Consider the following 16,109-nt stretch of genomic DNA (forward strand, 5'->3'; position numbering starts at 1 on the left):
ATATGATTAAAACCAAAAGAATTAAAAATATGGAAGACAATGTGAAATATCTCATTGGGGAAACAATTGACATTTAGAAATATATCCAGGAGAAATAATTTTAAAATTGTTGGACTACCTGAAACCCACAATCAAAAAAAGAGCCTAGACATTATCTCCAAGAAATTATTAAGGAAATCTGTTCAATATTATAGGACCAGAGGGAATAATAGAAATTTAAAGAATCCACTGATCACCTCTTGAAAGAGATCTAAAAAATGATAACAGCCAGGAATATTATAGCTAAATTCCAGAATTTCCAGGAGAAAAGGAGACAATATTGCAAGCAGCCAGAAAGAAACAATTCAGGTATCATGAAATTATGGTCAGGATAACACAAGATATTGCAGCTTCTCCTTTAAAGTAATGGAGGGTTTAGAATACGAAATTCTGGAGGGCAAAGAAGGTAGGATTACAGCCAATCATCACTTAACCCATCAAAACTGAGCGTAATGCTTCAGGGAGAAAAAAAATTAACATTCAATGAGATCGTGAACTTTCAAACATTCTTGATGAAAATATCAGAACTAAATAGAAAATTTGACTTTCAAATACAAGACTCAACAGAATCATAAAATTGTGAGCAGGAAAGGGAAATTATAAGGGAATTCATAAGGGTAACTTGTCTACATTCCTACATGGAAAGATGACATTTTTAACTCATAAGACTTTTCTTATTATTAGGGTTTTTGGAAAGACTCTACATAGATAAAGAGTACAGGCATGAGATGAACATGAAGGCAAGATATGAAATAAAAAATTAATGAGTGAGAGAAAATTGCTGGAAGAAATAGAGAGGGAGAAGGCAAATGGGGCAAATAATCTCAAAAGAAGCAAGAAAATGCTTTGGCAGTGGAGGGGATGAGAGAGAAGAAGTGAGAGAGTAAATGAACCTTATTCTCATCAGAAATGGGTCAAAGATGGAAAAACATAAACATTCCAGTGGGTATAGAAATCTATCATACCCTTCAGGAAATTAAGAGGGGAAGAGACTAAGAGAAAGAAGGACAGTTGATAAAAGGAAAACCAGATTGGAGGAGGTGGTAGTCACAAGCAAAATACTTTTGAGGAAAAACAAGGTGAAAGGAGAAAGATACCAGAATAAATGGGGAGGGAATAGGACGGAGGGAAATATGATTAGCAATAGCACGTGTGAAAAAAAATTTTAAACAAGTTTCTCTGATACAGACCTTACTTCTCACACATATGCAGAACTGAGTGAAATTTATGAAAATAAGAGCTTTTACCCAACTGCTAAATGATCAAAAGATATGATCAGTTTTCGTATGAAGTAATCCAAGCTATCAATAGCCATACGTTTTTTTAAAAAATAATTTATTGGTAGGAGAAATGCACATTTAAAAAAATTCCTAGGTACTACATCAAATCTATTACATTGGCTAATAGAAAATAAAAAGTACATGACAACTGTTAGAGGGGATATGGGAAAAAATGAGACAATAATGCACTTTTGGTGAGGTTGTGAACTAATTCAACCATTCTGTAAAGTAATTTGGAACTATGCTCAAATGGCTGTAAAACCATGTATGCCCTTTGACCGAGCAATACCACTAGTAGGTCTGTATCAAAAAACCAAAAATACTTAAAAGAAAAAGGTAAAGGAACTATGTGTACAAAAATGTTCATAGCAGCTCATTTCTGTTGACAAAGAAGTAGAAATTGAGGGCATGTCCATCTACTGGGGAATAGCTGAATAGGATATGGTACATGATTATTATGGAATAATATTGTAATAGAAGAAATGATGAGCAGGATGCTCTCAACAAAATCTGAAGAGATCGGCATGGTCTGATGCAAAATTAAATGCACTGTTTCCAAAATAACAGAAATCTTGTAGGGTAATCAAGTGTGAATGACTTAGCTATTCTCATCCATAAGCAATCCTAGACAGCTCTGAAGGACTTATGAAGAAAAATTTTGTCCATCCCCAGAGAAAGAACTGATGATGTCTGAATACATATTGACGCATACTTTAAAAAAAAAAAAGTTATTTTCTTGGGTGTGTGTGGTTTTTTTATATTTTCTTTCACAACCTATTAGGGATTTGTTTTCCATGACTACAAATGTTTAATCTCTACTGAACTGTTTGCTTTCTCAACAGGGGCTGGAGAGAGGAGGAGCAGGAAGAGAATTTGGAGCTCAGACTTTTAAAAGAAATGGTAAAATTGTTTCTATATGTTACTGGTGAATATAAAAATAAAATACTTTAAAAATACTAAATTATCCTCTTTACACCTAACTTTCCTCTTATCTCTTGTTTATTCATAAATTGTTCACCTATTCATATATCTGAGAGGTAATATATTCCATGATCTTTTAATTTTCTTGCAAAATCTCTATTTCTCTCTAGGTCATGTATCCATTTTTACTTTATCTTATTAAATAGCACAAGATATTAGTTTATGCCTACTTTCTGCCAAAACTGTTTTCCAGTTTTCCCAACATTTCTTTTTACCAGAAAATGGATTCTTATAAAAATATTAAGTCTATACACTTATCAAATACATGGCGATGATGTTTATTTGTTGCTGTAAGTTGTGCATCTACTCCATTCCATTGATCTATCTTTTTATTTCTTAGCCAGTACCATATAATATAGTCTAAAATCTGGTACTGTTATATCTCTTTCCTTAATATTTTCTTTTCATTATTTGCTTTAATATTCTTGAATTTTTGTTTTTCTAAAAGAGTTTTAATTTTTTTTCTCATTCGGTAAAAAAAAAAAAAAGCTAATTTAATTGGGATGTCACTAAATATATAAATTAATTTGAGTAAAATTGTCATTTTCCTGATATTGGTCCTGCCTGCCCATGAATAATGAATACTTCCCCAAATATTTAAATTTGATTTTATTTGTATAAAATTGTGGATTTTTATTTTTAAAAATGCTTATATAGCTCCTGCGTTTGTTTTGATAAGTATACTCAAATGGATTTTATATTGCCTAGAGTTATTCTAAATAGACTTATTTTAAATACACAATCATAGACTCCATGTTAGTCTACCTTTAGCCTTCTTCCTTCCTCTTTAGCATGGGGACTAATAAGCCATACACTGTGGTTATATGTGAAAAGAAGAAACAATTATAGAAAAGCAAAATTCTATGTGCTTTCCATACTTTATAAAAGTGTATGATAAAAGTTTTATCTCCTTTTGTATTCTTTTGCGAATTTATATGTAATGTGAGACTTCTAACTTTAAAAAAATAGATCCCCATGTATCTTTTCACTTTGATAATGTTCTGCAAAACATTCCCATTACTTTTTTTGGATTCTAGGCTTTCTAGTCCCACTTATTAGGGAAAGTCTGATTTGTGTAGAGGACAGAAGCCAACAAAGCATGGCACACCAGACACAGAGAAAATAGACATAAACTTGACTCTAGATTACATTCAGTTCACTAATCACATCTACTCATTTCATTTCACCTTATCCTGAACTTCAGTTTCTTCCTGTTATTTGCCTAACCCAGATACTCTGGTGCCACTTGGGAAGCAAGGTTTATTTTTAAACATATGGAAGTAGGTGGGCAAAATCTACAGGATTCAATGATAGAGGGATATGACGTTAGATAAAATTCTATAATCCAACATTATTTACACAGTTCAATTCATCTTTCCCCTGCTCTCCGTAATCGTCCCTGGATTTGTGAGGACAATAGCTTAGTATTTTCATTTTATATCTTTTAATTAGTCATATAAATTCGAAGGCCTTTTAACTACTCCCTAAATTATATTTCTGCATGTGATCATTCTACTACATGACATGTATTTCTGTCAGCAATGGGTATTGAATGATAGTAATAGTCTAATAATAATTAATCCAATAGTGCAGGAAATGACATTTGTGATTTTTCTTATACTATGTAGTAGAATGAAAAAAATGGCAAATATGACTCAAAGTGGGAAAGGACTCAAAGGTGAGACAAATGTAACTTTGTCAGTTTTGTGGCCAAATAATAACCTGAAGATGTTGGAGAATTTTATATTCTTACATTTACTATTTTTTGGATATATTAAAATTATACAATAATTCACAGTTTTAAAAATGCTTTTATTTCATGGAATATTTCTTTTTGTAATGAACAAAAACATTCATGCTAATTTGTTCTTTAAAATGTAATCGTTTTTATGTCTTCAAGCAGCATAACTAGAAATTAATAGGTACACATATTTTGGTAAAATAAAAGAATAGGGAACTTTGGGGATGCATGCCTTGGTCCAGCCATGTAGGATGTATGCATAAATGTGCTATGAGTTCTTCTACTTTCATGAGAAACATTTGAAAAACTTGAATCGTTATAAAAAATGATCATAATAACTTACTATATTCTCTACACAGATACTAGTGGGAAATGATGTAGTTTTACATGAGAACACCAGTGAGGTTTCCATATTTTTAAGGGGGAAAACCAGAGTTAGAGAATGTCCTTTGGGATGTATTACTCAAAACAGAAGTAGAGAAGAAGTCAAGGTTATTCTTGGCAATAAATTTATTGGTAATATTACAGTGCAATGAGAACTTACACCGATAATCCCTAAAGATTCCCTGTTCAAAGTTCTCAAATTAATGATCAAAGTCAGTATATATATTAGTAAGTCCTCTTGGACACCTCTTTCCAATAACAAGTGTGCATTGCAAATATGCTACTACAGTCATTGAGATCAAATGGTAAGAGTGAACAGTTTACACTGAATATTTGAAACTGGGAAAAAAACATTATGAAGAAACGAGACGTAATGGTAGCTCAACAAGAAAAAACAGGGTTGAGCACCAATGTCAGTGCTGGGTCTTTTCCTTGATTTCTAACTGAAACTTGTAAACAGAGTAAAAAATTTTGATTCAAGATTCCTTTCATTTCACTAGAAGAGAGAGGGGGAAAGAATTTATTAAATACCTGCTATGTACTATGCACAGTGCTAAACACTTTACATATTTCATTTGATCTTCATGAGTATCCTTTGAGTTAGTTGCTACTATTCCCATTTTACAAATGAAGAAGGTGAGGTAGACAATGGTTAAGTGACTTACCTTACCCCATGTAGCTAAAAAGAATATGAGGGCAGATTTAAACTAAGGCTTGGTGAATCCAGGCTCAAGGTGCTATCCACTTCAAACTTAGAAGTCTCTGGAATATGCTAAGAGCAGTGGAGTTAAAACTAGGCGAAACAATTGACAGAAGATTTTAGTAAACATGCATTCAGAAACCTGCACTTTCACACAGCCCAGGAGTCCAATTCTGCCCGCCGCGGACGTGTGGCATTGCAGCTTAAGAAGTCCTGGGTTGATTGAGGCCTGGCGTTGCCATCCAAAGGATAAGGAGGCTATGACAAGGGAGCGACTCAGCCACACGATCGTCTACAGGAAAGAGCGAACACGGTGCCATGTATGCCCACCTTTTGGATTCCCGGTCCAGTGGTGGAAGTCACCGAAGTGTGACCAACACTACATCTGCTTGACATCTTCCCCGAGCAATAACGATGGACACCCGGCAAGAAGGGGCCTTTCCTGAGCAAAAGGGGAGTAAGTCAACTCCAAGGACTGTGGTATTGGGGAAAGGGGAAGGAGGCAGTGAGAGGAGTCAAAATGACCTGTTAGGGTGGAGAGATGAGATGTAGGGAGGAGCCAGGTTGGCCCTGCCCACGCAGAGCTTCTGCTGCGATGGTGGGTGGAGTCAGGGGCGGGGCTAAGCTGGGGAAGCGTCCTACCAAGAACTCCCCAGCTCTGGGGCAGTAACAGTTGGTGGCAGAGCTCTAGCAGAAGGGCTAGCCTTCTCTGTTCTGTCCTGAGGGGGAGCTCTGGGAAGAAAGGAATCCGAATCCTAGGAAGATGGACTCAAGAGCCCTACTTGAAAATCTGAAGGCAGAGCTCACTTGCTCGATGTGCCTGGGCTACTGCCCTGACCCAGTGACTGTCCAATGTGGCCACAGCTTTTGGGCAGTGTGTCTTCTCCAGGGCAGGGAGGGGGCGAATGAAAGCGTGACTTGTCTGCATTGCCAACGCCTTCGCCAAGTCTGCGATTTGGGGCCCAATGGGAACCTGCCAAATCTCGCCCTCACCAGTCCAGTGCTCAGACGTCATTTGCACCACAGCATGGTGAGTCTCACTAGCTGTGGGGAAGACGGGCAAAAGAGAAGTTGTGTGAGGAACACCAGAGGGTCCTCACTGATTCCTCTTTATCACGCCCAGAACACAAGGATCGCCAAGTGCTTCCCTTGGATACAGCCCCTGGCAAGGGCAAAGCCAAGCCCCAGGAGGATCGCACTAACTTAGCGACCAAACGAGAGGAGTTGGAAAGGGCTTTGGGCCAAGTGAGAGAAAGAGAGAGCCTCCTTCAGGGGCATGAGGACACTGGGATGCACTCCATTCTTTCTGAATGGGGGGAAATGCTCCAGATCCCAAAGGATGAAGAATAGCTCTCTTTGCAAAGACTGAAGGAGGAATCCAGAGCCCATCGTGTCATGCTAAAGGGGAGCAAGGCCAAGCTGACCCAGGAGACAGATGGTGTGCCTCCAATGGCATTCGAAGTGGAAGAGAAGAGTGCCAAGAGCAGGAAGGCGGGTGTGGAGCCCAAGGTGCCTGGGCTGAGATGGAATGGTGCCGCGGATACTCACGAGGAACTGATGCGGGCGTAGAAAGGTACATGAATAGGGCCTCCCAGGAGGGGCGCAGGGGGCGGCGACGGGCTCCCTGCAGGACAACGTCTTGAAGCTGGCAGCCACGGGACGCTCCCGGGATGAGCCTATTCCGAAGCATGTCAGAAAAGGCATGAGCAGCCAGAAGGCCAGCAGAGCCCTGACTCCTTCTCTGGAAAGCCATCACAGAGTCAGTGACGACCTCCTCACGGCAAAGCTGCTGACACGGCACGAGGACCGCCGAGGCCTGCTCTCCAAATGCCGAGCCGCCTGGGCGCAAGGAGAAGCAGCCCTGCTAGCTGTGGCCGCTGCCGCCACGCCTCATACAGACGAGCCAGACTCTCAGGCTTCCACACGAACGTCACAGAGAGGAGGCACGTCATCATCTGCGCAACAATTCCAACTCTGTGATATCAGGCAGGACCAGGTTGCTCAGAAACACACCCTCCCCATTCCTTCTCCCTGCCCCGAGGATTCTCAACCACAGGGGATCATCTCTAAATCACTAAGGGTGAGCCGTGAGCCACAGGCCATCTGCCAGGATGGAAAAGTAGCAGAGCACCGAGACAATGAAGAGGAAGACTATGTTTAGGCCCTGAAGGACCTGGACATGGCTGTTCCCAGATCGACTCAAGGCCAACTCTCGGGACAGCCCTAGAGTCAGAAGTGCGAGGCGGAAGCACATGATCCAGCACAGGAAATGGAAGAAGATCAGGATGATGAGGAAGATGAAAACAGTGAAAATCGCTGGCGTGATGACTCCCCTGAGCAGGAAGAAGGAAGCAGGGACACAAAGAGCAGCAGGGGATGTGATGGCGAATATGGCAGTTTTCCTGATGAGGAAAGAAGTGGCATGAGACCGAGGAAATGGAACCGATATTCGTCGGATGTGCTCCAAGAGTTGGAGTATGACGGCTCCCAGGACTTCGATTCACACTGAGGATCACTCAAGCCACTTCCCTGGGACCAAGGCTTTGGGGGCTCTGCCCATACACCTCAGCCTCTAGGCTGCTGCCGCTGCCCCTGCCATCGAGTCTTATCAATTACCTTGGGAGGGGAATGGAGAAGAAGAAAGCATGTGTGGATGTTCGGCCCTCACGTGCAATTCTGGCCTCTGCAGAATTGGAGGCTCCAGGGGAAAGGAATACATAAATACATTTTGATCGACGGAATTACCAAAAAAAAAAATAAGGTAAATCATCTGAAATAAAAACAAGTTAAATATTGAAAAAATATTTTCATCAAAGATCAAATAAACAAAGAAATACACAAACAAGTGGGTAAAGAAAGAAATAGCTCCAAGAAGTCCGAGGTCCTTTGCTTCTAACGGCACTGGCACCCACTGGTATCAGGAGACAATCCCTTTTCGCCTGACCCTGCCAGAAGCTCTTCTCCTTTCCCGAAACTTTCCTTCAGCCCGTATTGGAATCTCAACGATTTTCCCCTCCCAGGTGAAGAATTGACTTTCCATGGCAAATGCAGCGCATTCCTAATCTTCCATCCTGGTGAGAAAAGGGAGCCTTTTGAAGCTATTAAAGAAAGAAAAATTCGGCTAATGTGCTTCAGGTGGCAAGTTTGGTCCTTCCCAATTTGTGTCCTCTTGCTGAAGGGAAGTCCTGCTTCATGCTGCTGAGTGAGGCATTTCTGTGGAAGAGCCTAGTGCTAGAGAAGTCCACAATGCCAAAGCCTGGACTGACTGAGTACACCTGGTAGACGCAGGAAGAGAATGCGGACGTGTTCGGGAAGGTGGTTTCGTGAAACGAATCCGTGCTGCTATTCTCCTGCCATTTCCCATCCGTGGCCTTCCTTTGATCCCGCGTGCAGAGCTGGGAATCCTTTGACAGAAATGCCAAGGGAGCCGCGTGTGGACATCAACCGAGGAATTCCCGTGAATTGGATGCAGTGACTAGAGGGAAATCGTCTTGGAACACGGAAAGAAAGGAGAAGTCGAGGAGAATGTGGACAAGGTGCCCTTGCCAACACTCCAGGCCATGGCGCCTACTTTGAAGAGGAGAGAGGACTCAGTGCTTCCAGAGCCCAGAGCTGGCTTCCCCTGCCTGGGCCCCCGTCCCCATCACAGGCCAGAAAGAAGAGCGCAGGGGATTGCCCAGGGATAGAACTCTTGATTCTCAATCAGTCAATGCTCACCTCATCCTGCCTGCAGATGTCAAGAGCGTCCAGTATGGAAGTGTCCCTCAGGGCCTGCCTGACCACAAAGATGGATTGGACTGTGTTCTGGCTGAATTTCGGGCAACCAGACCCTCACCTCAGGCAAACAGCATTGGGAAGTACAGGTGAGAGATAAGGTCAAGTGCCACTTGGGCATGTGTCAAGATTCAGTCAGCAGAAGTGGGAACCTCCCTTTCTCTTCTGAAGATGGAAGGCTTCTGACAGCCTTGCCATCTGGAAATGGTTTCCTCCTCGGGAGGTCAGAAATAGGCTTGGCATCCAGCACGCCTTTTCCAGATGTGGACCTTCTTCCGCACTATGCAAAGGGACGCCCAAATGGAATGATGCCACAGACAGACTCCTTTCCTCCAGGGTCTTCTGGAAGTCAAGGAACAGGGACACATCCTGACTGACGTGCTTGTCCTCCCCCACATCCCTTCCGTCAAGGAAAGTCTTGCTCAGATGCTTCCATCCCGCTCTGGGAGAGTCCTTGACTTGGAACGTATTCCCTCGACCTGGCACAACTGGAGAAATGGTTTGACTCCAGCATCCTTTCCCATTTTTGTGTCCTGCTCCCGTTTGCCTGTCGGGGAAAGTCCATGGCCATCAGATCCAGTCCATATTTTGTGAAATCTTTGAACGCAAGGCAAAGGTTCATTGAGGTTTTAGACAAAGTCAAGATGCATTCAGAAACCTGCACTTTCCCACAGCCCAGGAATCCAATTCTGCCCGCCGCGGACGTGTGGCATTGCAGCTTAAGAAGTCCTGGGTTGATTGAGGCCTGGCGTTGCCATCCAAAGGATAGCGAGGCGCTGACAAGGGCGCGACTCGCCCACATGATCGTCTACAGGAAAGAGCGAAGGCGGTGCCATGTACTCCCACCCTTTGGATTCCCGGTCCAGTGGCGGAAGTCACCGAAGTGTGACCAAGAGTACATCTGCTTGACATCTTCCCCGAGCCATAACGATGGACACCCGGCAAGAAGGGGCCTTTCCTGAGCAAAAGGAGAGTAAGTCAACTCCAAGGACTGTGGTATTGGGGAAAGGGGAAGGAGGCAGTGAGAGGAGTCAAAATGACCTGTTAGGGTGGAGAGATGAGATGTAGGGAGGAGCCAGGTTGGCCCTGCCCACGCAAAGCTTCTGCTGCCATGGTGGGTGGAGTCAGGGGCGGGGCTAAGCAGGGGAGGCCTCCTCCCAAGAACTCCCCAGCTCTGGGGCAGTATCAGTTGGTGGCCGAGCTTCAGCAGAAGGGCTAGCCTTCTCTGTTCTGTCCTGAGTGGGAGCTCTGGGAAGGAAGGAATCCGAATCCTAGGAAGATGGACTCAAGAGCCCTACTTGAAAATCTGAAGGCAGAGCTCACTTGCTCGATGTGCCTGGGCTACTGCCCTGACCCAGTGACTGTCCAATGTGGCCACAGCTTTTGGGCAGGGTGTCTTCTCCAGGGCAGGGAGGGGGCCTATGAAAGGGTGACTTGTCCGCACTGCCGAGGGCTTCGCCAAGTCTGCGATTTGGGGCCCAACGGGAACCTGCCAAATCTCGCCCTCACTAGTCCAGTGCTCAGACGTCATTTGCGCCACAGCATGGTGAGTCTCACTAGCTGTGGGGAAGACGGGCAAAAGAGAAGTTGTGTGAGGAACACCAGAGGGTCCTCACTGATTCCTCTTTATCACGCCCAGAACACAAGGATCACCAAGTGCTTCCCTTGGAAACAGCCCCTGGCAAGGGCAAGGCCAAGCTCCAGGAGGCTCGCACTGCCTTAGCGACCAAAGGAGAGGAGTTGGAAAGGGCTTTGGGCCAAGTGACAGAAAGAGAGAGCCTCCTTCAGGAGGATGAGGACACTGGGATGCACTCCACTCTTTCTGAATGCGGGGAAATGCTCCAGATCCCAAAGGATGAAGAATAGCTCCCTTGGCAAAGACTGAAGGAGGAATCCAGAGCCAATCGTGTCAGGCTGAAGGAGAGCCAGGCCAAGATGCCCCAGGAGACACATGATGGGCCACCAATGGCTTTGGAAGTGGACGAGAAGAGTGCCAAGAGCAGGAAGGCGGGTGTGGCGCCCAAGTTGCCTTGGCTGAGATGGAATGGTGGCGCGGATACTGACGAGGAGCTGATGCGGGCGTGGAAAGGTACAGGGATCGGGGCGTCCCAGGAGGGGCGCAGGGGGCGGCGACGGGCTCCCTGCAGGACAACGTCTTGAAGCTGGCAGCCACGGGACGCTCCCGGGATGAGCCTGTTCCGAAACATGTCAGAAAAGGCATGAGCAGAGAGAAGGCCACCAGAGCCCTGACTCCTTCTCTGGAAAGCCATCACGGCATCCGTGACGACCTCCTGACGGCAAAGCTGCTGACACGGCACGAGGACCCCCGTGGCCTGCTCTCCAAACGCCGAGCCGCCTGTGCGCAAGGAGAAGCAGCCCTGCTAGCTGTGGCCGCTGCCGCCACGCCTCATACAGACGAGCCAGACTCTCAGGCTTCCACACGAACGTCACAGAGAGGAGGCACGTCATCATCTGCGCAACAATTCCAACTCTGTGATATCAGGCAGGACCAGGTTGCTCAGAAACACACCCTCCCCATTCCTTCTCCCTGCCCCGAGGATTCTCAACCACAGGGGATCATCTCTAAATCACTAAGGGTGAGCCGTGAGCCACAGGCCATCTGCCAGGATGGAAAAGTAGCAGAGCACCTAGACAATGAAGAGGAAGACTATGTTTAGGCCCTGAAGGACCTGGACATGGCTGTTCCCAGATCGACTCAAGGCCAACTCTCGGGACAGCCCTAGAGTCAGAAGTGCGAGGCAGAAGCACATGATCCAGCACAGGAAATGGAAGAAGATCAGGATGATGAGGAAGATGAAAACAGTGAAAATCGCTGGCGTGATGACTCCCTAGAGCAGGAAGAAGGAAGCAGGGACACAGAGAGCAGCAGGGGATGTGATGGCGAATATGGCAGTTTTCCTGATGAGGAAAGAAGTGGCATGAGACCGAGGAAATGGAACCGATATTCCTCGGATGTGCTTCAAGAGTTGGAGTATGACGGCTCCCAGGACTTCGATTCACACTGAGGATCACTCAAGCCACTTCCCTGGGACCAAGGCTTTGGGGGCTCTGCCCATACACCTCAGCCTCTAGGCTGCTGCCGCTGCCCCTGCCATCGAGTCTTATCAATTACCTTGGGAGGGGAATGGAGAAGAAGAAAGCATGTGTGGATGTTCGGCCCTCACGTGCAATTCTGGCCTCTGGAGAATTGGAGGCTCCAGGGGAAAGGAATACATAAATACATTTTGATCGACGGAATTACCAAAAAAAAAATAAGGTAAATCATCTGAAATAAAAACAAGTTAAATATTGAAAAAATATTTTCATCAAAGATCAAATAAACAAAGAAATACACAAACAAGTGGGTAAAGAAAGAAATAGCTCCAAGAAGTCCGAGGTCCTTTGCCTCTAACGGCACTGGCGCCCACTGGTATCAGGAGACAATCTCTTTTCGCCTGACCCTGCCAGAAGCTCTTCTCCTTTCCCGAAACTTTCCTTCAGCCCGTATTGGAATCTCAACGATTTTCCCCTCCCAGGTGAAGAATTGACTTTCCATGGCAAATGCAGCGCATTCCTAATCTTCCATCCTGGTGAGAAAAGGGAGCCTTTTGAAGCTATTAAAGAAAGAAAAATTCGGCTAATGTGCTTCAGGTGGCAAGTTTGGTCCTTCCCAATTTGTGTCCTCTTGCTGAAGGGAAGTCCTGCTTCATGCTGCTGAGTGAGGCATTTCTGTGGAAGAGCCTAGTGCTAGAGAAGTCCACAATGCCAAAGCCTGGACTGACTGAGTACACCTGGTAGACGCAGGAAGAGAATGCGGACGTGTTCGGGAAGGTGGTTTCGTGAAACGAATCCGTGCTGCTATTCTCCTGCCATTTCCCATCCGTGGCCTTCCTTTGATCCCGCGTGCAGAGCTGGGAATCCTTTGACAGAAATGCCAAGGGAGCCGCGTGTGGACATCAACCGAGGAATTCCCGTGAATTGGATGCAGTGACTAGAGGGAAATCGTCTTGGAACACGGAAAGAAAGGAGAAGTCGAGGAGAATGTGGACAAGGTGCCCTTGCCAACACTCCAGGCCATGGCACCTACTTTGAAGAGGAGAGAGGACTCAGTGCTTCCAGAGCCCAGAGCTGGCTTCCCCTGCCTGGGCCCCCGTCCCCATCACAGGCCAGAAAGAAGAGCGCAGGGGATTGCCCAGGGATAGAACTCTTGATTCTCAATCAGTCAATGCTCACCTCATCCTGCCTGCAGATGTCAAGAGCGTCCAGTATGGAAGTGTCCCTCAGGGCCTGCCTGACCACAAAGATGGATTGGACTGTGTTCTGGCTGAATTTCGGGCAACCAGACCCTCACCTCAGGCAAACAGCATTGGGAAGTACAGGTGAGAGATAAGGTCAAGTGCCACTTGGGCATGTGTCAAGATTCAGTCAGCAGAAGTGGGAACCTCCCTTTCTCTTCTGAAGATGGAAGGCTTCTGACAGCCTTGCCATCTGGAAATGGTTTCCTCCTCGGGAGGTCAGAAATAGGCTTGGCATCCAGCACGCCTTTTCCAGATGTGGACCTTTTTCCGCACTATGCAAAGGGACGCCCAAATGGAATGATGCCACAGACAGACTCCTTTCCTGCAGGGTCTTCTGGAAGTCAAGGAACAGGGACACATCCTGACTGACGTGCTTGTCCTCCCCCACATCCCTTCCGTCAAGGAAAGTCTTGCTCAGATGCTTCCATCCCGCTCTGGGAGAGTCCTTGACTTGGAACGTATTCCCTCGACCTGGCACAACTGGAGAAATGGTTTGACTCCAGCATCCTTTCCCATTTTTGTGTCCTGCTCCCGTTTGCCTGTCGGGGAAAGTCCATGGCCATCAGATCCAGTCCATATTTTGTGAAATCTTTGAACGCAAGGCAAAGGTTCATTGAGGTTTTAGACAAGGTCAAGATGCATTCAGAAACCTGCACTTTCCCACAGCCCAGGAATCCAATTCTGCCCGCCGCGGACGTGTGGCATTGCAGCTTAAGAAGTCCTGGGTTGATTGAGGCCTGGCGTTGCCATTCAAAGGATAGCGAGGCGCTGAAAAGGGCGCGACTCGCCCACATGATCGTCTACGGGAAAGAGGGAACGCGGTGCCATGTACGCCCACCCTTTGGATTCCCGGTCCAGTGGCGGAAGTCACCGAAGTGTGACCAAGAGTACATCTGCTTGACATCTTCCCCGAGCCATAACGATGGACACCCGGCAAGAAGGGGCCTTTCCTGAGCAAAAGGAGAGTAAGTCAACTCCAAGGACTGTGGTATTGGGGAAAGGGGAAGGAGGCAGTGAGAGGAGTCAAAATGACCTGTTAGGGTGGAGAGATGAGATGTAGGGAGGAGCCAGGTTGGCCCTGCCCACGCAGAGCTTCTGCTGCGATGGTGGGTGGAGTCAGGGGCGGGGCTAAGCAGGGGAGGCCTCCTCCCAAGAACTCCCCAGCTCTGGGGCAGTATCACTTGGTGGCAGAGCTCTAGCAGAAGGGCTAGCCTTCTCTGTTCTGTCCTGAGTGGGAGCTCTGGGAAGGAAGGAATCCGAATCCTAGGAAGATGGACTCAAGAGCCCTACTTGAAAATCTGAAGGCAGAGCTCACTTGCTCGATGTGCCTGGGCTACTGCCCTGACCCAGTGACTGTCCAATGTGGCCACAGCTTTTGGGCAGGGTGTCTTCTCCAGGGCAGGGAGGGGGCCTATGAAAGGGTGACTTGTCCGCACTGCCGAGGGCTTCGCCAAGTCTGCGATTTGGGGCCCAACGGGAACCTGCCAAATCTCGCCCTCACTAGTCCAGTGCTCAGACGTCATTTGCGCCACAGCATGGTGAGTCTCACTAGCTGTGGGGAAGACGGGCAAAAGAGAAGTTGTGTGAGGAACACCAGAGGGTCCTCACTGATTCCTCTTTATCACGCCCAGAACACAAGGATCACCAAGTGCTTCCCTTGGAAACAGCCCCTGGCAAGGGCAAGGCCAAGCTCCAGGAGGCTCGCCCTGCCTTAGCGACCAAAGGAGAGGAGTTGGAAAGGGCTTTGGGCCAAGTGACAGAAAGAGAGAGCCTCCTTCAGGAGGATGAGGACACTGAGATGCACTCCACTCTTTCTGAATGCGGGGAAATGCTCCAGATCCCAAAGGATGAAGAATAGCTCCCTTGGCAAAGACTGAAGGAGGAATCCAGAGCCAATCGTGTCAGGCTGAAGGAGAGCCAGGCCAAGATGCCCCAGGAGACACATGATGGGCCACCAATGGCTTTGGAAGTGGACGAGAAGAGTGCCAAGAGCAGGAAGGCGGGTGTGGCGCCCAAGTTGCCTTGGCTGAGATGGAATGGTGGCGCGGATACTGACGAGGAGCTGATGCGGGCGTGGAAAGGTACAGGGATCGGGGCGTCCCAGGAGGGGCGCAGGGGGCGGCGACGGGCTCCCTGCAGGACAACGTCTTGAAGCTGGCAGCCACGGGACGCTCCCGGGATGAGCCTGTTCCGAAGCATGTCAGAAAAGGCATGAGCAGAGAGAAGGCCACCAGAGCCCTGACTCCTTCTCTGGAAAGCCATCACGGCATCCGTGACGACCTCCTGACGGCAAAGCTGCTGACACGGCACGAGGACCCCCGTGGCCTGCTCTCCAAACGCCGAGCCGCCTGTGCGCAAGGAGAAGCAGCCCTGCTAGCTGTGGCCGCTGCCGCCACGCCTCATACAGACGAGCCAGACTCTCAGGCTTCCACACGAACGTCACAGAGAGGAGGCACGTCATCATCTGCGCAACAATTCCAACTCTGTGATATCAGGCAGGACCAGGTTGCTCAGAAACACACCCTCCCCATTCCTTCTCCCTGCCCCGAGGATTCTCAACCACAGGGGATCATCTCTAAATCACTAAGGGTCAGCCGTGAGCCACAGGCCATCTGCCAGGATGGAAAAGTAGCAGAGCACCTAGACAATGAAGAGGAAGACTATGTTTAGGCCCTGAAGGACCTGGACATGGCTGTTCCCAGATCGACTCAAGGCCAACTCTCGGGACAGCCCTAGAGTCAGAAGTGCGAGGCAGAAGCACATGATCCAGCACAGGAAATGGAAGAAGATCAGGATGATGAGGAAGATGAAAACAGTGAAAATCGCTGGCGTGATGACTCCCTAGAGCAGGAAGAAGGAAGCAGGGACACAGAGAGTAGCAGGGGATGTGATGGCGAATATGGCAGTTTTCC

Source organism: Notamacropus eugenii, chromosome Y, assembly GCF_028372415.1.
Source record: "Notamacropus eugenii isolate mMacEug1 chromosome Y, mMacEug1.pri_v2, whole genome shotgun sequence".
NCBI classification, from domain to species: Eukaryota; Metazoa; Chordata; class Mammalia; order Diprotodontia; family Macropodidae; genus Notamacropus; species Notamacropus eugenii.